Source organism: Argiope bruennichi, chromosome 8 (assembly GCF_947563725.1).
Source record: "Argiope bruennichi chromosome 8, qqArgBrue1.1, whole genome shotgun sequence".
NCBI lineage: Eukaryota > Metazoa > Arthropoda > Arachnida > Araneae > Araneidae > Argiope > Argiope bruennichi.
In genome coordinates, this window is record NC_079158.1 from 29,173,542 (window position 1) to 29,185,978 (window position 12,437).

At 27.4% G+C, this 12,437-nt stretch overlaps 1 protein-coding gene across 1 annotated transcript in view; it reads left to right on the plus strand.

Annotated features, from left to right (window-relative positions):
- The first annotated feature begins 2,172 nt into the window (after positions 1–2,172).
- The window catches only part of LOC129981299 (calcitonin gene-related peptide type 1 receptor-like), a 314,682-nt gene continuing 304,417 nt past the window's right edge, over positions 2,173–12,437 (plus strand). Inside the window, exon 1 of the mRNA XM_056092074.1 lies at positions 2,173–2,271. The gene's annotated coding sequence lies outside the window, so the exon portion shown is untranslated. The remainder of the gene's footprint in view (positions 2,272–12,437) is intronic.

Genomic DNA, 12,437 nt, shown 5'->3' on the forward strand with positions numbered 1-12,437 from the left:
TAGAAAACATTTTAAGTGATCCAATTTGATAGAGGAAAAATTCAAATGAAAAACCTTACTATTTGTCAATAAATAAAGTTATTTTCATTAACGAAATCTATTCTTAATTAATATAAATAATAGCAAGCAAAAACTTACCTCACTACCCGTGGCAGGCTGCAATGTGAGTTCTGCTTTTATCATTGTGTAGAAAAATACTGGAAATAATATAACACAAACAATTCCCAATTATTGGAAGTTGCCAGACAGACATGATTCAAACATATTTTGATTTTGTGAATCGAATTCTCTGGAAAATATTTTTCTAGCCATCGTTCCATTTCTTCTTCCAAATTAAGCTGGAGCAGTAGAATTAAGCAGATTTCACACGAGGCCAACTACTGCAGGCAATGGAAGGTCACGCCTTATTCAGGAAGTACACGTGACACCAATGGGATAATGGTAATTAATTGTCCTGATTATACAACCATTTGCCATTGTCCCATTGGGGTTGTTCTAAAGTAGGCGTGATCTTCCATTGCGTGCAATAGTTAACCTAGTGTGAACTATGCTTTATATTTGATAAATGCAGCATTAAATACTATGCATTGGCAATGTCGTAAAAAAAACCCGACCAACAGGCATGGTAGTTAAAGAAGACGTGCAAGTATTCGATTCGAATCCAGAGCAAATAGATTGATTAGCGTTTAAATAGATTCAAAATTCTTTGTTTATTAATATCATCTAGTGAAAAAGAAACATTTAACAATATTTAAACATTTTAAGTCTACGAGTCAGTTCTAGTAATGAACAAGAAAAATGACTGCAGAACAGACGATATTTCTTTCAGTCAGTATTCAAAATGAAATTCTTAAGCATTATCATATTGCCTTGGCTTAGACAGCAAATGATATTGGTCAAGTAGCTTAAAATTCATGGCGCAGTAATTCTATGTCTATTTTTTATTTCTTTCATGAAGAAAATAAATATAGTAAATTTCGAGAGGAATACTTTTCAAAAGTGTCTAGAAATCACAGTCAAAGTTTGAAAGAATTAAGGCCAACAGAATACAATGCGCATTTTTTTCAATTATCTTTATAGAAAAAATTCTCTTGAACTACACTGTAGTTACTTGTATCAATAAATGAATCAAATTAATCGAAAGAATTCAACAAAAATTGCTGAAAATGAATTTTAAAAAATGATTGATTTCACGATGTGGGAATCGAAACAGCAGCTTTAATATTAAGGTTTTCACCCGATCTAACAAACTAAATCTTCTTTTCATTCACACCGAACTGTCCAACATGCTCGATGGAATCTTGAAAAATTGTACAATGTTTCATTATGGTAAGTTTTCAGATTTTTTGGAATTTGTAATCTTATTCATTTATGAAAAAAAAATGTATTTAAATAAGCTATAACTATTTATATCAATAAATACATCAAACACATAGAAATAATTAAACAAAAATCGGTGATGCTGTTATCGGTTTGTTTTCAAAGGGATAATTTATTTTTAAACAAGTGAAGGGATATCCAATGGGTACAGCCTTTTCATGCCCTTTGGCCAATACTTTTCTACATTACTATGAAAGAAGAATAATTAAATATAATTTAATAAAGGGTAGGGAATACATTAATAATTTACTTTTATTAAACATAGTTAATGAAAATGTTGTAATTGATTGTTACTCAAAAGATTTAAGTTTAACGGAAACGAAAGAAAATCAACTCAGAGGTACCTATTTGGAATTAAAAATAGAAATTTCTAATGAAAATCTTTGTTAGGTATTTACGATAAAAAGGCGAATTTAACTTCAAAGTAATTATACTTAGTAATTACCATTCTAAATTAAACTCTAAAGTTTTCAAAAATTTGATTTTTTTCACAATTTAATAAAGTGAAAAAATTTATAATAACAAAATTTCTTATATTGAAGCAACAAACAATCTCATTAAAAACTTAATTTCCAATGATTTTCCCAAATGCTTTTGCAATATAAAAGTTTTAATAAGAAAAGGTTTATCTATTTTCTAAAATGTATTCTATTATTTTGTAACTATTTTTTCGCAACTAAAGATATGTTTTCTAGTTTTTGGTTCTTTTAACTCAATAGATGGCACTGAGATCGTTCAATTTATTCCTTCGTGGCAATTTGACCAAACATTGTAGGCGTATTTATCTTTAAACGCGGGAAAGTTGAATTTGATTTATTATAAGTATCGTATCTGCATTAATAGGTTTAATTATTTTTTCATAAAGGCTTTTGGAGTGCTTATTTTCAACGGGTATGTTCTTTGCTTTTATATCTTTTTGATAATGGTTTTACAGTAGTTTAATTTGATTCAATTTTGCTGTGATCTGGCTTAGATTTGACTTTTGAAACAATATTTGTTTATTTTTATTATGTAATTTGATGTCTTTGCTTTATTGATATTAATTCTAATCTTCTAAAACCTCAATTTCTTGAGATTTTTGGGTTACGAGGGATCAATACTAAGATCACTCACAGAAAAAAATCCCTGTTTTGAATCCCTGCCTAAGGCTGACCCTTGACTGGGTCTTTAGGCCGGATTTATCATTTCCATCTTTATTTCATTTAATTCATTTTTGCATTTAGACAATATTTGTTTCTGATTTGGTTAAGTTCAATTATGTATTAAATGCAGCAGCATTAATGTGCTCTAAATACAATGTATATTTCCTTTATTATAAAATTTTTACTTTTAATGAAAATTGCTTTAATCTTTGGTTGATAGTTTCGTAATTTGTCAATATCATAGTAACATGTTTATATATATATATATATATATATATATATATATATATAATATAAAATTTCGTTATTAATTTGGGTTCGAAGAATGTTTGATGAAATCTCAATAGTATCATTATATGGATAGAAATGTCGATGGAGGAATAATAGTAATTAGTTAAAAAATGGAAGAAAGTTAGTATGAAAAATTCTAAATTGGCTTCAGTTTTACAAATAAATATTAATTTCATCCAGAAATGTTTGAAAATAAATAGTTCGATCATTTTCTTTTCTGAAATCTCTGATCAAAAATTCTGTTTCATTCCTTTATAAAAGAATTATCCCTGCAAATAAAAACCAAGAATTCAATCTAAGATTTAAAGGTTGATTCATATAATACAGCATATTTCTGTATTATCTACGTCTCAATTATTATCTATGTTATCTACGTCTACGTGTATTATCTATGGAAAATTAGTCAGTTTTTTTCCCACATAATAAATCTCTCCTCAAAATGGAAATATGTCTTGGCGATGATGATCTGCTTGTTTACAAGATTTGAACCTCTCGGTTAACGCCCACGATTCATTTCCTTTCTCGCTAGTTCAGTAATATATATTTGGATCTGCTTTCTCAAAACATCCATGAAAAATTGGGATATCATGTTTCTTAAATTTCAGATAAATAAAATAACAAATCGAAACTATCATTTTTTTTTCTTCCAAGTCTAACTATATATGCTACAGAATGAAACACCTACATATGAGCAAAAATTGAGGCATATGCGAATAAGAACAGTTTTAAATAGGGAACTTGAAATCCTGAAATTGGAATTTTTCCTGACTATATAGCTTCATCCAAATAAAACGCCTACATATAAACAGAAGTAAAGAATTGAAACATTTGAAACTTTGGCCTAAGTGAAGATTAGTGTGCACCAGCTGTTTGTCGCCAATATTGCAACCCATCGGATCACTCTTATAGCAACCGTACTGCAACGGTTGCTTTTTGCAATGGTTGAGTTGTACATAAACTACAATGACATTATGAAAAATGCTAAATTAAAAATATAAAAAATATCGATAAAAGATTTTAACTTTGTTCTTTATTATAATTAAAATTTATTAAATAAATAAAGTTAAGCTTATAATTAAAAGTTATTTTCTTCTTTCTTTTATTTAATGTAAATACGAACAGAAAATATTTATTCTTTTGCAATTTTTAATTGTCAGTATGTCGCTTTAAAAAAATCGTCTGCATTCTCACTTTAAAAGACAGCTGTAATAGAATTCTTCGCAGTTCTTGTAATTCTTTTGGTGTTATAACGGTTGGTTCCCTTCATAATTTGTTATGTCGGGTGTGTTTCGAACCTGTAGAATGGATGAAGGGTGAGTTAAATATGCATATATACATATTTTACGAGTTGATGAAGTTAGGAAAGGATGCTAAAATTGTTGTTTGAAATTTTGTATTGAGAATGTTCCGATTGCTTATTTCTCCGTTTTTTCTTTTAATTTGGTTATGTACTGTTTCTGTTATCCACACAGTCTTTATGTTCAATGTGCTAGCGAAGCTACTAGGTTCCCGCTCCCGCTGCTAGCGAAGCCGTAGGATGTTTTTTTAAGTTAAAAAAATTCTGCCCGGTGCCTTCTACAGATACCGAAGGCAGAAAGACCGGGCAGAAAAAAAAACAATACTTATCAGTAAAAAGTCCTAATTAGATGGCGGGAAATGGTAACCGTAACTGTTCCGCGGAAGTATTTGTTTATTTTTGTCGGCCATCTTTATTGGCTACATGGCATTGTTGGCACAGCTGGGTGCACACTAAAATTCACTTTTACCGGAATTTTTAATGGCGTTATATTTAAACACGTTATCAAGTAATATTATTGCATTCTCAGAAGGCTGGCGGAATGTTTAGTGTATTCTAAATTTAAAAAGATCATCGAAATTGAAAAATGATATGTGCTTAACTCATAAGCCATATAATTACGTTTCGGGGGATGAAAATCTTTTCATTTTACAAATAGTCATATAAATTCGTTGCCAAAATTTTTAAATCATTGAAATTAATAATGAGTTCTTTAAAGAGTTGTAGAATTCTCCCCTATATTTTCTCTTATTTTTGCAGATCATATACCATCAATACCACACATTCTTAGTATTTTTCCACATAATCTTTTATAATGCCATAAATAGTCTTATAAGAGAATTTAACATACGTTTTGTGGCACCAAAACTTTTCTAGAGACATAATTGAATCATTTCTGAATGAAAATTAATATTTTATATATTATTTGTCATTGTCATACTTGTATTTTAAAATTTTTATATTTTATAGCATTTGAATTTTTAAATTTTATGGCATTTTGAACTATTATTAGATGGGCAAATTTTATATTGATTTAAATATATGCAAATTTTTCTTACTAATGCAGTTTCTACGTTTAAAAAAATCACTCAGTTTAAGCTACATTAAAAACTCTACAAATCATTTTATTTAAAAAAATCATTCAATTATGAAAATAAGTTGACAAATAAATTTCTCGAATATTTTTATTAGATCAAGTGCAATGTTTATGTCAGCAAACTCAACAACAGCAAAAGAAATGGATATATTTTTCTTGAATAAGTTTGACCAAACTTATTTAAAAATAATTCAGCTTTTAAAATTATATTTTTATTCAGTACGATTGTCAGTGGCATGCTGAAGAATTTTTGCAATGTTATCCTTCATTCTGTGATTTGTATTTCTGCTGGGTATTAATATGCATTTCTGAAATAAAAAGTCAGATTTGATCAAGTTTTTTAAATGGAATATATAAGAAAATAAAATTATTCTTCTGAACAGCCAATTATAGATCTGTTCTTTACGCATATAAAAATTCAAAGTCAAATCAAAATCTCAAATAGAACTTTTGAGGAAATTCTGGTTAGTGTAAACAACAGCGAAAGGAAAGAAATTGTCAACAAATCTCATTTCGAATCTGCATTTCAAAATAGAATGTTTCTTATAAAATGCTGATATTGATGTTATTTATGCCTTACTGTCTGCCTCCAGCAAAGCAATCGCTGTCTTGGAGAAGAAAAAAAAATCATGGAATTTTTAGATAACAAAAAGATTAATCTTCGATTTCTATTCCTTTTAGAATTTGAAATATCGACTTTGATCCCGGAATTTTGCAAATACTTCTGCGAATTTCTTAATCAAATAGAATTAGAAAGGATTTTAATACAAATAAAATATTTTTCTGCGTTCAGTTTTCGGTTTTATTCTTTAAATATTTTTTTTTTAATTTCCAACTCTAACAAACACAGCACTTTTTTCTTCTATGTTCTGTGATCATGAAAATAAATAATATAGTATTATCTGGACACTAATCGTTTTTGATTTGTAAATGCTAAATTAATACAAATGTTTCATTTGCATCTTTAAATACATGCACATCCCATTTATGCCATATTTGTTTCATTATCTTCAGACTTTTCGATGAAAACTTTCGATTTATTAGTCTTTTTTTCTGAATTACTCCTAACATTAGGAACTTTGGAATATAGAATTTTAGATAATTTGAGGCAAAATATAACCAACAATACACTATATATATAAAGTATAAATGTAGGAAGTAAATATGCAAGTCCTTTATATAACTCTAATGGCAGTGTTCTCTCCGAAACTCTCTGGCATATTATGCAATAAAGACCTTATCCTCTTTCCTCCACACAAAAGTTTGGGTCATTCAAGGTCGCGAATGATTTGCATGGCATTGGTGAGCAGTAATTACGATAGTGTTGTGTTGTATAATCTTTGTTGAAGTCGTTGAGAGAATGTGTTTTAAACGTCTTTTTTTGCCTATCGATTAATACCAACATTTGGCACATAACTCCAAACGTGATCAGAGAATAAAACATGCAATTTCATTGATTTAAATAAATTTCATTGCGTTTACGAGTTATTACGTTTACGTGCATCAAAAAATGAGGACCAACAACCGGTTAACAGTTAGACGGCTTTGATTCATATTTTGTTAAGCATCTATATTTTAGATACTAAGCCTATGTACCACATTTTATTAGCATAGCAAGATGCGTTTTAGGATTAAGAGTTCATTTACAATCATACAGCTAATTATCCATATTTCCTCTGAATTTTTTTGTTCCAAATTTGATAAAAATCTACAAATTTATCGTAATACCACATAATAAATATCAGCCGTCTAGTTAAAAAGGTTTTTGAGTTACTACGATCACAGATTGACATATTGCTAAAAATGGGGTCATCGGATTCAAGATGATCAGAAACATTGAGATTTGTCAATTTTGAGATTAAATTATTTGACGATTACAATACTTCCTCTATTCTTCGTATACAAGATACTGCAATAATGTGCGACGAAAGAAATAATTCAAAATGAAAATATAAACTCAGAATTGCACGTTTTTGATTCTAGCTTCGTTTATACACAGAAAATTAAGAAAAAGGAAGCATACATTATTATAAACAAATGTTCTTTTTTTTCCCACTGTATCAGGAATAATTCTTGCAATTCTTAAAGTTCACTTCCTTAACTTTGAAATAAAAATTAGATTTACAGAGAAGATAATTTCAGAAATGCAATGAACGGAAACAATCATAGGATGAAATTTTGCGTTATTATACCATAATATCCATTAAATGCATTCAATGCATTATTATAGCTATAATATCCATTAAATTCTAGAAAGATTTTTTATTTTTTGTATTGCACAAAGTATTGGAATATAATGGGAAGGAAGTTTGTACTGTAATTTCTATTGAAGACAAATAGAATTCTCTTAGTATCTCTGCAGTGGTTATATTATCTCAGCATTCTGAACATTCTTCGGTTTTCTTTTTAAATTATAATGTTCACGTTATATTTAAATAATAAGAATTACAAACTTTTGTATTTCTGTTAATTTTTATTATAGACGCTATCTTCCGTTTCTGAAATCCAAAGTATTTAATTCTTAATTCATCATTTCATTACATGTTTAAATAATTAATACCACTTAAACATTCATTATATAATCATTTTCACAAATATTTTAATAATTGGAGATAAAAGTCCATATCAATCAAATCTTTTAAAAATTATAAATACATAGCCGTAAAATTCTGCTGTCACTTATTTAGTTAAATTTAAAAATAATTGAAACTAGTTCCAGTGTAATTATTTATTAAATAAAGATTTTGTACTATTATTCGAAAAGCATATGTCTTCCAAAAATACAAGATTTGTTAAACAAGCTTTGAAATTCGCTTATGAAAAATAAAAAAAAAAAAATTGAAAAGCTTCTTTAATAAAGCTGTTTCCGTTTTAGAAAGGAATTAAGGAAAAATATACAGTAATTTAAAATCAAATTAAACATAATTAAACAAGGCAGCGGATAGCCTAAAATTTAATAAAATATATAATCCAATTTATAGGAATTGGAGAATTTATAATCCATTTTATTTAAAAAGCAGCTTACATCCTATAAATATTGACGAACCCTTGGAAAAATCTGTTGAGAAAAGCAGCTCCTTAAGATCTTACTGAGGCAACCTTGCTTAATTTAATTATTCGGAAATATTTCCAGGGAGATTAAATCTAGTTGTAATCAAGTTAATGAAGGAATTACGATACAGAGCAACGTAAAATAATCTAGTTAATCTGCTCCTGTTTTCTTAAGTAATAAATTGAAATCAGCAGAAAGTTCGGCCATGTTGCGTTCAAAGTTCCGATTAATTTTATTTCATGTTTAATTACAGGTTGAATCAACTTTGCAGTACTTTCAAGCTAAGCTTAAGTCTATTACTTTTCTTTATATTTAGATTAGTTTCTAAATTTTTAATCTATGCTGATATTGGTTTCTACAAAAGACAGACATATTGAAAGGATCTTATATTTAAATTTAAAGAAAATATATTTAATGTAATTTCAAAAATTGGCTTTTGTAATAAATATCCTTGTTTTTCAAATGTAATTAATTTTTGCTACATCTTCTCTTTATAGCAGATAGGTTATAGCTTAATGAAATAAAGTAAAATAAAGTTTTAGCAAGAATTAAGGCTGCAAATAGAAGACTGAATATAATTCCACAAATATTTTTTAAATCATTTTCTGGACAACATTTTAAACAATTACAGGGGGTAATGCATAGTTATTCTGAAAATTATAAAATGCATAATCAATATAAAGGAGTTTGTTAATGAGGCTGTTTTATCATATCATTTAACTTCCAATTTTCATGTTATAATTTACTTTTTATTAGTTTAATGATGATTTTATTCAGCTCACTTTTTATTCTTTGTATTCGGACTCAATTTATGAATAATGGAGAAAGTGAGGTAATTAACCTCACAGAATCACGAACAAAATCATCTGTGAAACGCTTAATAAATCATCTAGAGATATTAAAAACAATGATCCCTCAAATTTGAGTTATAAAAGGATGCTTTGAGTTTTCAATTACCATTTAAACTCATTTCCATTATAAAAGAGTTGATTCTCAAAATATTTTTAACCACATTTTTATCGTTTGACAGCTATGAACTCCTGTTTCTGTTCTCATTTTGAAATATTTACTCATCCCAAACATTTTTTGACCTCAACTAAGAGCTTTTGGTCGAATTCTAATTTAATTTCAAACGCCTTTACTATAAAGTCATAAATTTATTGTATAAAAATTACAGAAATTCTTCAAAAATTATATCAAAATATCTACCTATGTTTTCCTATTTAATTTTACATATACAGCGCTGCATTACTTTTAAATTTGAGTTAAGAATTTCCCGTTTTCTCTTTCAAGATCTTCTATCGGTGAATCGCCAATAAATATCTAATCTACCAATTTCTTTTCCGAATACCTTTCGACTAACACTATTGACGCATTTCCAGATATACAATTTTAAAAAACTTTTACTTTATAACTTAATTTACGATTTCGAAATGAAATTATAAAAAAAAGTTATTATTATCAAAAGTTTAATTGTTTTGTAAATAATTTGTGATAGTTTTTTTGAAAATTTGATTACAAATAGCATCATTCAAAACATTCACAAACAGCAAATGATAAACAATCGCGAAATATTATAACTTTCTGTTGTTTAGATACATACCTAAACAAGATTTATCGATAACTGACTGTAAAAATGCACGTTCAGAATGAATTAGTAGTTTACAAGTTACCTTTCATATTCCACGTGAATAATTAAGAATTTATGATTATAATCTGTACAATATATAAAGCACTTTCCTTCATATTGTGACTTCAGTTTATCTTTTCTGTAACTAGACAATCTCAACTTTTCTTATTCCCACTTTCCTAGTAATTCATCTTAAGTCGATCAATACATTCCCACAACTTTTCCCAAAACTCTGATTCATCAAAAAGAGACTTCATTGGCTTCATTTATTTCGATCCAAATAATTTCCTAGAATAACAAGCGTTTTGTTATATTCCTTAACTCATTCATTTAGTTAAAAAATTAGTGGCTATATATTTAATCAATGGTCAATCTGTAGAATTTCAGTCCTGCTTGCTTCGTGATATCTTTCATCGATAATTATTAATTATTTGCATATTGATTACTGGCTTTCTTTTTCATGATTTGTCATATTAGAAATTAAGGCCTTTTTCAAATGTTTCTAGTATCCAAAATCATTGCATGGATTATGCAGACTGCAATTCATGCTCAGATTCATATATTTTTTTCATATTCTGCGTACATTTTAAGATTCTGTACTATATCCAACAGATACATAATATTCAATGGTTATCTTCTGGAGAACCTTAAAAGACTAATAATCCTTGTTAACTGATAAGTTCAGAAATATTAAACTACTCTATATATATTAATAATAGAGTAGTATATTAATATTATAGTATTAAGTATTAATATAGCAGTATATTAATATATATATATATTAATATATATTCTTTAAATATTAATCTGTTGTTTACAGCAGATTTATATATATTTCGCAGTAGTGATGTCACTTGATAAACGCTAACTTGTATAAAATCTAATTAAAAACTAGTTATACATGTTACGACTCTTACTCACTAGATTTAACATACTTAGCGCATGAATGCTCGCTTCTAGAAAAAGCAAAAGTTTAACTTTCTTAAACAAAAGTGTTCGCTAACAACTTCTAAAAAATAATTTTACTATTTAAAATAGTAAATTATTGGTTTTATATTACTGAGTAAATGAACTATATAAAATAACTATAATAAAGTTAAAATATTCTCTCATTTTTTTTATTCTTCATACAAAATAAATATGGAAAAATATAAAATTCTTACGTTTTATTGTTTCTATTAATTGTTCTTATTATTCTAATTCTATTATCTTGATTAAACCAGATTTTTTAAAAGAAGTTTCTAAATTAAATAAATTGAAACTTGAAATTCTTTTGAAAAAATATTAGCCATAGAAAACCAATATATACTGTCGTCTGCCTCCTTTTGTAATGTTGAGCGGTTGAGGTAAAAAATACCTCAGCTCATTTAATCTACGTCTTTATTAGATACGGAATTCAAAGTTCTGTTTTAGCAGCTCGTAACTGAGATATTTTTTTCAATGCTGATTTTTTTTTGTTTTATTGATGAGCGATCAAAGCTAAGCATAAATAAAAATTGTTAGCGCAAACTGCATATTTTATTTACAATTTTTTAATGCTGGATTGCAGTAACGGTTATTGAGCTCAGGTCTCCATTTGCATTATTTTTTGTTCATTCATAATATTCTCACTTGAATAAAAGGTTATTGTTAATAATTTCCAATTGAATAGCGATGCTTTTAGTTTCTTTTTAATGTTGCGTTTTTTTGCTTCTTTCTTGATTACTGTTTGTTTCAAAGGGATTTTAATGAATAGTTTTAATCTGAGTGTGCGTGAACGTAATAGATGCATAAGAATCCACTGCAAGGAAAACTTTTAATATTACTATATATTTACATCTAATGTGCACTACCAATAATATATATATATTTTTAATTTCCTAAGCAATCTGCAAATGTGCATGAGATTTCCTATTACAAATTTCGTTAGTTGATGTTACAATCACAACAGTATAATTGTTAACAGATTAATAATCTGCATAGACGGACATATATTCTAGTTCAAATAAAATTTTATTAAATGAATATACTTAATTGTCAACTAATATTTTAATCGCTCTTATGAAGAATGAATGCATATAAGAAAATATATAGGTTTAATATTCATTTTGGGAAAGCTAGCACATATCTCCACTTACAAAAATATCCTATGGACCCTTTTTTTGTTCTTACCGCATTTAACTTGCCACATTATTGTTTTACTCGTAAATATATGTCTTTATTTGAAGATGCTACTAAGATCGTTAGCTACATTCAAGTATTGTTACTTGTCATATCTGTAATTATCAATATTATTAATATTTGAATCTTTTTTGGTGTAATAAATTGTGTTATATAACTGGTGATCAACTGGATCTTAAATGGAAATCTAATAACAAGGATTGAAATGGCCATAGATGCAAATAATTTAAAGGAAAAGTATGGTAAAAAAGTTAGTGTCATCTTATGAAAATAAAACAATTCTTGATATACATATTAACAAAAAAAATTTGTTTTTAATATGCAATTAGAAGTTGAAAAAAAGGATGTGTCAAAACATACAAACAACATACATCCATTTTCTTCTTTTA